The 14,152-nt window shown below is 40.1% G+C and overlaps 1 protein-coding gene across 7 annotated transcripts in view; it reads right to left on the bottom strand.

The window, feature by feature from the left end:
* ank1a (ankyrin 1, erythrocytic a) overlaps positions 1 to 14,152 on the bottom strand; it is a 109,571-nt gene that overhangs the window by 64,537 nt on the left and 30,882 nt on the right. The window lies entirely within an intron of this gene.

Here is a 14,152-nt window from a genome sequence, read left to right as displayed (position 1 = left end):
TGAGACGCAGAAAGTGGAGTGACAGAAAAGAGAAAGGGAAGAAAGCAGTAGAGAAAGCTGAAATCATAAGAGTGCAACAATTGAACATCATATGGAGACACCAGTAGAAAAGACAGATAAGGCATGAGAAAGGGTAACATGAACATGAGGGGCAACCATTAAACCCAAACCTCCCACCCCCACAAAAATAATCTGTCTGTGGGAAACAGGTACGGATGACCAGCATGGCTGTGCACTACACAAGGATGCCACATGCAGTGGCCATCGCGGGCAGCGGGCCACTGATGGCAATGGACCAAGTGGAGGTGGTGGTGTTGATGCTCACAGATGGATCAGCTGAGTCATGGTTCAAGTGAGTCTGGATTCCCTTCTTTGCTTGCTTGTGCATGTGTACTTACCCAGAATAAATGTCCACAAGTGTAGGGTGCACCCCCCCACCCAACTATATGCACAATGAATGCGGATGAACTAGTAAGAAAAGCAGAGAAAATATCTATGTGGAGTGCTTGACTTATTTTTGTTCGACAGCTACTTCGTGGTTTATGGAGGGTGACACATAAACCAGGTGGTGTTGCTATTCCCCTCCCCATTCTCTGCACTCATGACAGTCCCATTTCTAGCATAATGACACCAGCCACAAAAATGATTTCCTATTTGGTACGTCAAAAAAATGTAAGTTGGTTTGAACATTTCCATTCTGCAAAATGCGATAGTGGCTAAAAATGGTAAAACATGAAAAGAAAGCGAACTTACTTGCATCTATTCCATAGGTCTCAAACTCTGGTCCTCGAGGGCCGCAGTACTGCATGTTTTAGAGGTTTCCCTCCTCCAACACAGCTGAATCAAATTATAAGGATTGTTATCAGGTTTCTGCAGTTTTCTGATGAATCAGGTGTGTTTGAGGAATCCTCGAAAACATGCTGGGTTGCGGCCCTCGATGAACAGAGTTTGAGACATATGATTTATACTATGATACAGGTCTTCAGCAAAAAAAGAAAAAAAAAAAGTATTGGGTTGTTTATTGGTACATATGCCACACATTGACATATGTTTGGGGGAATTGGTTGCGTAATCCTCTCAACAACAATACCACTTGGCTTCTCTCTTAGAAGCGGAAAGAACACTTTTCAGGTTGACCAAAGTCATAAAAAGTCTACCGAGTGGAAACCAAAAACAAAATGAATACATTCTACAAAATCTTCCTCCAGACGTTGGAACAATCGGCAGTGTGGCACCGCGCCACGGGGTGGCGCTTCTTTGTTTTTGTGTCCATATGCAGCGCTTTTTCGTATTTGGCGGTGAATGTTTTTGACGCCGTGGAAGCGTACGGCAAGTGCAACGCGTGCTGGCGCCGAGCCCACTTTTTCTTTTTTTTTAAATGTTTTTATTTTTTTTTAAAGAATGAATCAGTGGACTGCCATTCCTTTTGTTGCTCTTCCATTTTTTTGCAGTCCCGCAAGGAGAGAGTCTATTCAGTCATTACGGAGATTCAGTGATATATAAATCATTGAACACATATTTTATGGGTATTAAAATTAGAATTTCAAGATATTCTAAAATGGCTGGCAGTGAATGAGTTGATAAAAATGATTATTCAGTGATTTCAAAAAGTTATATTTATTCAAATACCAAAACAAATCCACACCTGGCTGCATTGAATCTTTTCATTTTTGAAACTGTGGATAAAATAAGCATCTCTATTATGTCATTATCACATTTGTTTGATCTTATTTTGTTTTGTATTCTTATTTTCACCACTTGTGACTTCCTGGGCAAACCTGGGACCTCGGGTATCGTATTTTGCTCAATTCATTGAAACCTTGAATACTCAACTTTAAATATACCAGGAACTTGAAAGAACAACCAGAACATAAATTACTAACAAAGGAAAGTAAGAACATATTAAAACAATAGCAATAAAAAACAATAAATACTATCTGTTCCTGCTGTGCACGCAATGACCTCTTAGGGGCAATGTGGTACCATGCATGCATGGAATACACACTTATAATTAGATTCAAAGAGAAGAAGAAGAAAGTTGTGATTGAGCTCTATAAATATTAATAGAACTTGATTTTGACAGATTAGATGTATTCAGGGTAGGGGCCTACTTTAGCAACGTCGGGAAATTGTAATTACAACTCACAGTCACACAGTGAATCACAAAGCTTCTGCGGCCCCACACAAAAGCAAACATTTCAGTGACTCATCTGCAGGAAAAACATGGCAGAAACAACAGAGGGAAATAATGTAATTTTAATCTAATTAATTCTCATGCCCTGATTGATAAAAATAATAATTCACTCACTAGTAACATCATTCTTACCAGAGTACATTTTTTTTTGGCTATTCTACCTATCTCTTGCTGGGAGCCATCACTTTGCAACATACACACACACGCGCGCGCGCGCGCACGCTGGGACACGCAAACCCCCATCTGGTTCTCTCGACTGTTGTGGCGTCAGCACCAAAAACAGACAAACACAGCTACTTTTGTGCCATCAGGCACTCCTCTGCAGCAAAATGCCTGTCGAGATTTGTACAATCCGCAGATTAATCATCCTGTCATGGCTACAACTACAATTGAGTCCGTGACAGCAACGGTATGGTACTGCACGATAAAGTGATGCTAGTAGGAACACCCTTTGCTAAATCCTATTTATACATAATGATGATACAGCTTAGTGTTGACAACATGATGTTATGAATGGTGTAAATGAGTGTGCATGCATACTTGCATAGTATTTTTAGCAGTAGCACACTTATTTTTGTGCCGTATTCTCTAACATCATCCGAGCTATACTTCAATAATAATGGCCGACTTTCATCCATCCATCCATCCATCCATCCATCCATCCATCCATGGTCAGGTTTGCAGGTGATTCCAGGCAAGAGGTAGTATACTTCCTGGACTGGATGTCAGCCAATCAAAAAATATTTACATTCACATCTACGAACAATTTAGAGTCTTCAAATGAACCCAACATGCATATTTTTAGAATGTGGATGGAAACTGGAGAAAAACCACCTTGTGCAAACTCACACATGTAGAGCCGGAGCCCAGATTCGAACCCACAACCTCTGAACTGTTTGGTGCATGTTGGAAGATGCTCGTGCACACATTTGATCCTGTTGACTGAATAGTTACATTAAAAAAATATTACTTTATGTTTTACAAGTGAATTTAAACTGGCTGACTTACAAAGCCTCTGTATGCTTTTAGGAAGCACTGTAAATACAGCAAATACTTTGAGACAAACCCATTATATTTGGCGATTCAGATTCATGTATCAAATACAGTGAACTCCTGCCTATTTGCTTTTTGCTAATCACAAATTCATCTTCCATCTTCTTCATATTGCACTTATTTGTTTACCCTTTTGGTAATGCCATAAGATGCCACATGACTGTGTCAAGGCCCTGGCTAATATGTAAGCAGTAAATTGTTTCCATGAAGAATTGTTGAAGTGACTAAATTGACTAAAGAACCAGTACACACACAGATTTCGATCCGGTGCAGTCTCTTCCCAACCAAGGACGACAAACGCAAATTTATCTTATGTTATATGATTGCGTATCCTATAATATTATCCTTCTGTCTGAGGTGTGTTAATTTGATTTGTCCGAACAATAGGGTCCGAAACGGGTCGTCAATCTTACGTATTTGCGTGTCTAAACCAATAAACCGCCATAATTTGGATGAATGTCAACACTTCTGGTTCATGATTCGATCCTAGCGAACCAATTACAATCACAAGTAGATTTGCACAATGTTCATTTTAAAAATGTTCCACATACGCGTGCTAAGTTTACAACATATTATAGCAATATTATCCACTATAACAAATAAAAACATTAAAAAAAAAATCCACGTTATTTTTGTGTGTGTGTGTGGGGGGAGGGGTTAAAATCACCAATAAATAAATAAATAAATAAATAAAAAAGACGCAGCAGAAAAAATGCGGGTCTGAAGAGATGAAATATTAAACGTGTCTAGTATTTACATACACAATCTTCATGTGTGAAAGCTGCTGACTTCCATCAATCTGTGAACTGTGACGTCACGTGGAATAGATTGTAGCCAGTAAAAGAAGCGCCCTGACGGAGGAACAAGGAAGTGGCAGAACACAAACACAACCTATACCAGTTGTCTTTTCTTGTAGAGAAGTGGGTCTTTGGATGACATCACCTTGCTGATTTAGGTTTTATTGCATGCAGTATAACAAGTTAAATCTATCAACATTGACAATTAAAAACATTTCTTGGGGGCATCGAGTACCCGTGTTCACATTTGATCAGCAGAAGAATCACACTAGTAATTCTTTTAACTGAAGTAAACATGACAAGTGTGAACACAGCATTAAAGGTAAGCCACAGCGACCTTTTCTCTGATGATTTTTGCGAGGAAGTTTGATGTACTCACATGAGATGCATATATGCACGAACACACTCATCAAGAGACGGGCAAAGGTGAAGTGTCAGCTAAAACAGATGCAACAGTCAACGTACACGAGTGGAGGACACACACATGGAGTCACCTCAAGGGTACAGTGAATCACACAGTGACAGACAGCAGAGGCCAAAACGCCTTTGCAAGGAACCCCTAAAATAGACAAAACCAGATGAAAGTGCTGCAGTACAATGCGTCACACATAAAGTTGTACTTTGCATGACCTTTTTTTTTTTTTTTCATTTTTAGGGAGACCGCTCAATAAATCGCGCTTGTGGTTTGTGAGGTCCTGTTTGTATGTTTGTGTGACCAAATGATATGCAACGGCGTCATCTGCAGAGTTTGTGGTGAGTTACAGAGCGTGTCAGCTTAAAAGGATAATTGGATTTAGTAGCAGACGGCTAGTGATGACAGGAGAAGAGGGGCAAAAGGGTGGAGGATGAAGAGGAGGAGGTGGGAGACGGCTGAGGCAGAGGGGGTTGAGAGGTGCTGATAAGAGGAACAGGCCATTTCACTGAGGAGCCTTTGGGAGCCCGAGGGCAGCGAAAAGACAGAGTGAACTCAAACCGTTACGCTGTAGATTAGAAGGATAAAGGGGATAACGCTCATAGTCTCTGGACATCTAACTAGCAGCGCCTTGCCATTTGGGTATACGCGATACAATCAGAAACAGCAGAGAAGAAAAAACACTCGTTCCAATGTCTATGTCAACTTTTAATGGCCGTTAAACGGCATCAGAACCTGATACTGCCCCACATTTCAAGCTTCAGTTACGCAGAGGCAGGGCTGAAGAGAGAAGACAGCAGTCACAAGCTTGTGAGAGACCAAATAATGCATGTGGGGGAGTATGAACACTTTCCTTGTATGTTTTGGCATCTAAATTCTATACAATAAAAGAGAGAAATCATACAATAATAATAATAAATGGAGCTTTTATTTTCCCCAGAGAGCCATTTAATTGAAGATTCACATTGATTTCATGCAGTGGAAAGCCACAGATGTAGCATAATTGACTTCACAGTCGTGGGAGTATTTAAAACTTTTCAAATTAGATTAGCCGAAAATGACTCGCCCAAACTACAATGCTGACCATGACTTATGAAGTAAATTATCAGCTAGACTGTGAGGATTTTTGCTAGGAGGGCATTTTTTATTTTAAGGATTGTTAACTGGCTTTCGGCTGTCTGCACAGTGGCTGTTTTTCTTTAGCACGTCAATATGTGGATAATCATTTTACCGGTATCAAGATAAAACTATTATTGGATATTAGAAGAATAAAAATTTGTGTATTGTGAGTTTTAGTCTGAAAAAAGATTGCACAACAGCTGACCGTGATTTATTAACCAATTTGTTTAGTTGTGTGGTGAATGAGCTTCTGTCCGGATCATTGTACTGTACGGGTACATGTACATGTACAGTATGTAGTTCAAAAACAACAACCTTGAGTCTGACATTTTATAATAATTCAATAGAGAAGGCTGACAAAGCATCCAAACTAATGGACCTTCCCTAAATTATTAAAACTTCATGAGAACATTTAAATGGTATTTCACCTAACTGCACCAACCCTGATGAGCTGGATTGTTTAAAAAAAAAAAATATATATATATATATATATATATATATATATATATATATATATATATTTATTTATTTTATTATTTTTTTTTTACCTAAATATCCCATTTCTCACAATGTCATTAAAATGATCAAAATGAATCCCATGGACAAGATTTTCCAGTCAATCCAGTCCAACTATAGTCATACCCGGGGTTCAAATTACTTGCTGCTAATGGGAGCCAAACTCCAAAGTAGCACATCTGAGCTCTCACCTGTACAATAATTGAAGGTTTTATTATACATCATAGTTTTTGGCAAAGTGTGACTCTGGAATGCATTTTCCTATGTTTTTTTTTTGAGAATTTAGAGTGTTCCTCCGCTATTTTGATGAATGGAAAGAGAACCCAGCTGTGTAAATCGAAAAGAAATTGATGCCCCGCCAAAGAGGTTGGCATTTGCCAAGACGGTACCAAAGCACTTTTCTTTTTTTTCTATATTCTATAGGCAACAATATATAATATATATATATATATATATATATATATATATATATATATATATATGTGTGTGTGTGTGTGTAGAGAGTGAGTTCAACTGAAAAGGGAGCAAATATCAACATTAATAATGCAAACTAATCCTAGATATAGACCTTATTAACAAATATATACTTAAATTTAACATATGAGTTGGCAGAGAACAAAAGTCCAATCATAACACCCTAATTGAGTTTGCAAATAAATGTATAAATTGATAGCAAAACTAAAAATTTAGTCTAAGCATGAATATAGTCCTTATTTAACATTACACATTATTTACTTGCAGACTTGCAGTTTGTTAATGGATATGTAGAGTTTGAAGAAGGATGTTATTCACACAGAAAAATGTTCTGTCTGCCATGCATGTCCGTTTTTTTTTTCCTTGCCTATAGGGAACAATGTTAACCATTTAATGAGGAAAATAAGATTATATCGGCGTTAGACTGGCAAAATTCCGGCCAATTTTATTATTTTGAAAATAAAATCCAAATAAAAATCTTAATTTCACTGTATGGAAAAAAGTGTGATGGACACTTTTCTACATTCTAAGAAAAACACAACTAAACCTTCAAAGAAACATAAATAAAACATCACATCTTGAGAAAGTTGGAACGAGTGAGAGGTTTTACATGTAAGCAGGCGTAAATGACTGGGTAGGAAAGGGTGAGTGAGAGTGTCAAGGGCTTGCAGGGTGAGAATGCCTGATTAATAGTGCATAGCAGACAGCTGGCAGCTCTGTGCACAGCAAACAGCAACCAAACGGAGCTCATTGAGCAGGTGAGCTGAATTTGGGAAGGGCACAGGTGGAAGCTCCAGGTGTTATGAACGGGGAAGATGGTGCAGTTGCCTCTATCTTCACTCTGTCACTGCCTTCCTTGCCTTCCTGGCTTGTTCCTGTGACATCATCTTTTCTATGGACTTGTTTATAGTTACACATTTGATATATTTATATCAAAAAGTGCAGTAAATGTACTTTTGCTTAAATGCAAACATGTCCAAATAAATGAAGGCCAATGTGTTGTTGTTGTTTGATTGATTAAAATCTCAGTTTTCTCATAAATTACTCCAAGGATACTAACAGAGGAGCCGGTTGAGGCACTAAGTGGAACGATTTTAATCTAAGGCCATGCATGAGATTTAGTGACCCCATTGTGTACAATGTGTACACACAGGGTCAGGGTGCATTGTGAACTATGACATGATGCTCAGTAAACATTCATTCCCAGCATGGGATTTGTGTTGTTGGGGGCTGTGAATGAAAAAAGGTGAAGACCTTCTGATTTTCTGTTTATCAATGACTTTTAGTTGTCTCTTCATGTTTTTGTCCAATTTATATTGTATAGCACTGGTTTTTCATACTGGAGTAATTTTATCTACCGACGCATTAGCATAATAAAACACATGCATGAAAACGAGATAAACTCAAAGAGACAGCGCGGCCAAAAACCTGGATTTGAGAAGCTTATTTTCATCTTCTTTCTTGCGTTTTATTCTTTTATGTTGCTCTTTTCTTTTCGCTCAGAGAAATGGAAAGAGACATGCCTTTTCTTTCAGCCTATGCCTCATTATGGTGCTTTTCAGGTCTGGCCTTTTGTATGGGGCCAGCCTAGAGCCTTGCACACGCATAGTGGAACAGCCGGTGGATTACCCAGACTCATGTCAAGACTGCAACAGTACCCGCAACCACTCCAGTAAACTCCCCAGCCAATTGCAGCACGAACGTTACATGCGTTAATAAGTGAAGCCAAAGAGCCATGCCAAGACTAAACCAGCAGGAACATCTGCTGTGCCACATACATCATCGTAAACAATACATCCACCAGGGCATGGCTGTCATATTAGTGGACACAGTCTAAATCTCAAGTAATTAGCATAAAATATGTCATCTAAATATACAAAGCGTGTCATGCCGCAAACTGAACAGCAATAAGATTAGAAGTTCAGAAGTGATCATCACCTGCTTTTCAGACCAAAACATTTGCTTAACATTAGACCGATTAGAATATATTGTAAACCAGCATGGACAATGGACAAAAATATTGTTAATTATAAGGGGAAGCAATTATTTCTCCTTAAATCATGCTTTTTTTTTTAAATTAAATATTTAATTAAAAAAAAAAGATGCTCACGAAACATTCAACTCAACTCAACTTTATTTATATAGCGCTTTCAAACAGCCTCAGCTGTCACAGAGCGCTTTACAGAAACACACAAAAAAACAAACAAAAAAACAAACAAACATAACATAAAACATTAACATTCATTCATTCCCAACATGGGATTTGTATTGCATTATCAATGACTTTTAGTTGTCTCTTTATGTTTTTATATTCCCATTTATATTGTATAGCACTGGTTTTCCACAGTAGAGAAATTTCATCGACTGATGTATGCAGGTCTAAGTTGTGGCGCAATGCGATTTTGGTGGATTTGATCAAGGTGCAGGCTGACGGATTCTCTAAATGTGTGGTGGATGTCACTGTACTTAATTCATAAATATGTCAATGGCATCATTATTATTATCATTGTTAATAGATTTTTAAAATACCCCCCCTGGTCCTTATGGGACAGCAGTGGGTGGATGTGTGTAAGTTGCAGGGGCGAAGGTTTAAGACACGGACACACAATTGGATGTGGAAGGCAGTCTTTAAGTTCCCATTTCACCAGGACCAGAATCTTGACATCAGCTGCAAGTGGAGCTCTGACAATTCCTTATAAACGTACTTTGCACGTGTCAATCTCCTGCATGGACTCCAATGAGTCACTTTAAGCTTCTGCCATGAAGACAGTGCGCCCTCTCCTGGTGAGCCACTTCCATTGCCCGGAAGAAAGTTAGCTGTGTTCACGCCCACAACGGCACAAGCACGGTTTGCGTCTATGAAAATAAAATACCAATAGAAGGGAAACTCTACCCATGCGCAAAAATAGACCCCACTTTGCACTAGATTTGTACTGGGCACCAAATCTGGGTCCCAAGATAAAATGTTTTCAACCATTGCATGGATAAACCTCTATCATTTTTTTTTTCATGCTGCTTATCAGGGTTGCTGGAGCCTGTCCAAGCTCGCTTGGCTAAATGTGGAATATGGAAATGGAATATGTGAAAAAATGTGGGCTGGTTGCCAGTTGTTGCAGCAGGGCACATGTACAGACAGACAACCTCTCTCACTCACATTCACAGTATCAACTGCAATAACTGAAATGAGTGCCCCAAAGCCTTCTGATGTTTTTAAATGGGCTCGCAAGGGTTTTCTTTCTTGCAAAAACTTGCACTTTGAGATTTTTGAACTATAAAGTGAACGACAAATAAAACGTATTATTATTATTATTATTATTATTATTATTATTATTATTATTATTGAATTGCACTGAAGTCAGGTGACTGTACCACTACAAAATAACCAATAACCTGTACATTTCAATTGCAAAATGAAAAAACAAAAAAACAAAATGGGAAGTAAAAATAAACACTTGAGAGAGTGTATGATGTGGTTGCAATTGGTGGTCTCAATTTGGTGTGTATCAATTTGAAAAATGAGAAAATTGCAGGTGTGAATTTTTTTAGTTAGGCCCAGTTATTGAACAACGGTTACGTAGCTAAATGAAGGACAGTTTTGCCTCAATGGTCAATGGTCAGTTGGTATATGATAAAATGTATAGAACCTATCTGTGTATCTTACATGTTAGATTAATAAAATGTTCTTCACAAAAAAAAGGTGTTTTTGTATATGAACTGAGCAGTCAGCAGAATGGAGCAGGAGTCCATCTATCAGAGCTGCGCTCTCAGCCTATCCCGCTCTCTCTGGGGACTTGAAACCGTGAAGCCCCCCTCGATCACTGCAACATGAGGCGCTAAATGAGCCCCACTGCACCTGTATGTTTACTGCGTAACACACATGACTTAAAGTTACAGCAACCCTGGTTGTTAAAAGGCATTTCATGCGAACAACAGAGACTGAATACAAGGAAGTCTTCAGGGTCATGTACACTCCGCGTTGCTACAATGCGAAGGAGCAGTGCATTCCCGTACAGAGTGAGAGCAGACCTCTCCAGTTTGGAAAAAAATATCAAGCTTATTAAGACAAAGATGGGTGCACTGTTTTGTTTTGTTGGCCCAGTACAATTGACTCACTACTGGATTAGGGTGAAGATTGTCAGCTCATCAGGGAAATATATATATATATATATATATATATATATATATATATATATATATATATATATATATATATATATATATATATATATATATATATATCCATCCATCCATTTTCTTGACCGCTTATTCCTCACAAGGGTCGCGGGGGTAGGCGGGGGACACCCTGGACTGGTTGCCAACCAATCGCAGATATATATATCTATCTATATATATATATATATATATATATATATGATATAGACAGTTCGTCTCCCGATTCTGGTCACAATTTTGTAAAGCTCTAGGTGCCAAAGCCAACCTGACGTCTGGATACCACCCTGAGGCCAATGGACAGGCAGAACGATTGAATCAGCAACTTGAAACCGGACTGCGATGCCTTGTCTCCCAGAACCCGACCACCTGGAGCAAGTACCTGGTATGGGTCGAGCTTGCTCACAACTCTTTGCCCACATCTGCCACAGGTCTTACCCCGTTTAAATGCGTCCACGGCTACGATCCGCCATTCTTCGCCGAACTAGAAGAGGAGGCAACGGTCCCCTCGGTCAAGGCCATGATCCGTCGGTGCCACAAGGTCTGGTCGGCGGCCCGGACGGCGCTTCAACGCCAGGGAGACTGGGTGAAGAGGGCCGCCGACCGGAAGAGGAGACCGGCACCAGAATACCGCCCAGGCCAGCGAGTTTGGCTATCAGCCAAACACCTCAGGCTCAAGGTACCATGTCCAAAGCTGGCCCCACGATTTGTGGGGCCTTTTCCAGTAACCAAGTCCATAGGTCCTGCCGCCGTTCGTCTTCGCTTACCAAGATCCCTCAGAATCCATCCCACGTTCCATGTCAGCCAAGTCAAACCTGTCCGTGAAAGCGCACTGGTGCCCTCCGAACCAGACCCACCCCCCCCGGAGATGATTGAAGGCGGCCCCGTTTACAAGGTTAGTAAACTTTTGGATGTTCGTAATCGGGGCCGCGGGAGACAATACCTAGTGGACTGGGAGGGATACGGCCCGGAGGAGAGGCAATGGGTCCCCTCCCGGTTCATCGTTGACCCCTCGCTCATTGATGACTTTTATGCTGAACACCCTGACATTCCTGGGCCGTTGAGGGGGGGGTACTGTCACGCCGCCACCGGCGTGACGGCCCATGCTTTTGTTTTGTTATCCATGTTTCCCGTTTTACTTTGAAATCCTAACTCTCCTCTCACCCCAGGTCACTTGCCCTTCCTGCCGCTCACTCATTACCGGTCCCCGCCCATGATTATCACCACCTGCCACCAATCAACCCACACAATAAAAGCCAGCTGCATTCTCCCCTCAGTGCCGAAGTGTCACCGTCAGTGCATGGAAGCGTCCACAGTCCTTATGTCCTCGTTCATGTTGCCTAGCGTTGTTGCCTTGTTTTTGTGCCTTTTCCTCCCTTTTGGAGCGCCTTTAGTTACCCCTTTTGCCTTGTGCCCTTTTTCCTCCCTAGCGGAGCGCTTTCTGTTGTCCCCAGTACCTTTTGCCTGTTTTTTCCTCCCTAGTGGAGCGCTTTTTGTTCTCCACTTTTTCCCCTTCCTGTTCTCCTCTCAGTTTGAGAGGAGAGCTCTGTTGGCCGGAAATAAACCTGCTGCCTTGGTGGCCTACCTTACGCCTGCGTCTGAGTCCTACTTGACCCCGCCTTGTCATATATATATATATATATATATATATACATCACCGATGCCGCTCACCGTAATCCATGGATTGCTCAAGAAGTTTGCGCGAATGCACAGTCACACGGAAAATTAGAGGGAACATTGATTATCGGTCGTATGATTCTTCAAAATGGCCGATGCCGATATGTCAAAATGCTGAATATCAGCGCAGATAATCGGCCCAGCTGATAGTTAGTCCCTACATACAATGGCTGACATAATTTAATTCCATGGCTTATGTGATGAAAACAGATACAATGAGCAAATGACAAATCTTTATACACTGGATTCATAGTTCATATAAATACTTTGCTAGTGCATTTCCTGCATTCCATTTATAGCTCCATTTTACTTTTCAGTAATAGTTTTAATTGATCAATTATTTAACAATGCCAATAATATCTTCTCTGGAAGAGAAAAAAAAAATGCATTCATGAAAAAATGAAGACCACTCACTGTTCAAGCGCCACCATGCTGTTTGGATTTATTGGTTAATTATTTACAAAAGTGGAAAGCAGTCATTGCTGGATAGAAGGCACAAAGTCTACGCATGCAATGACTATCAGACACAACATGACACTTTCCTATAACAATCTGGTATTTCATCACGCACACAATCCTGCACTCAAGTCCACCGAACTACAGTGCTGTCACCCACACATTCAAATGCACAAAATTGTCGCACGTTAAGGGAGGAGTGAGCAAATGCAAATAGATTAATTTAGTACATGCAATGAGATTTCTCAAACCCGTGACAAATTGCGGTGGATGATTTTATGTATTTTAATACCACATCTGAAAGGCAGGTGCAAACTGCCTTTCTCTGTGTAATGATGATGACTCTGTCTTGATAATATGCCCTAAATTTCATTATTATCATATATATTGAATCCCTTCATGGTAAGGCCATGCAGTTTTGGCATTTCTGTCTCATTAACGTTCTTGCATATTGGCAGTATGTATAGTGGTGCAAATCATGCCTTGGTAGGTGTTTTCAACCAATATATATTGATGATTGGGCCAACCAATACAAATTGATCAGACCAAGAGATTGTTTAATCTGTGTAAGAGGCTGAAATTTTTGGGGGGAATCCCGCGGGTTGTTGGATTCCCGATAAAAAGTACCACTAATTGTGACATCCTATCTAAGTGGGGCAAAATTCATTCTCCACATTTGACCCATCCCCCAAGGGAGCGGTGAGCAGAAGCAGTGGCCTTATTTAGCAATCATTTGGCAACCTAACCCCGCGATTCCAACCCATAATGCTGAGTGACAAGCAGGGAGGCAAATGGGTCCCATTTTTATAGTCTTTGGTATGTACCAGCCAAGGATTGAACCCACAACCTCCCAGTCTCGGTGCAGACACTCGACCACTAGGCCACAGAGCTGGTCATGCCTAGACACACATTTCCATTTTTAAACACTATAATGTAGTAATACATGTAATAATACATTTAGAACACAATAAATTGATACAATAAATATATTTTCAAGTGATCTAAATAGACTTATTTTCTATTGTAACCAATTTCATTGGTTGCTTGGCTAACCAATAAAATTGGCATGCCCGTAACCACCCGGAAATCAATCTATTGTTTAATCAAGCCAATATGAAGCTTAACCTACTAGATTGGTATTTTTATTTTTTACCAATTCATTTTTAGCGTGTATAACGTCACCAACAAGAGTTATCGCAATTGGTCGGTAAAATACAAATCTCTATGGTAGACCAAAGGTTATACTGTATACTGGCAAGGAAATGAAAGGTAATGAGGATGATG

The sequence above is a fragment of the Festucalex cinctus genome, chromosome 5, assembly GCF_051991245.1.
Source record: "Festucalex cinctus isolate MCC-2025b chromosome 5, RoL_Fcin_1.0, whole genome shotgun sequence".
Taxonomy (NCBI): Eukaryota; Metazoa; Chordata; class Actinopteri; order Syngnathiformes; family Syngnathidae; genus Festucalex; species Festucalex cinctus.
The sequence above is the reverse complement of the archived record's forward strand: the minus strand, read 5'-3'. Positions and strand labels throughout refer to the sequence as shown.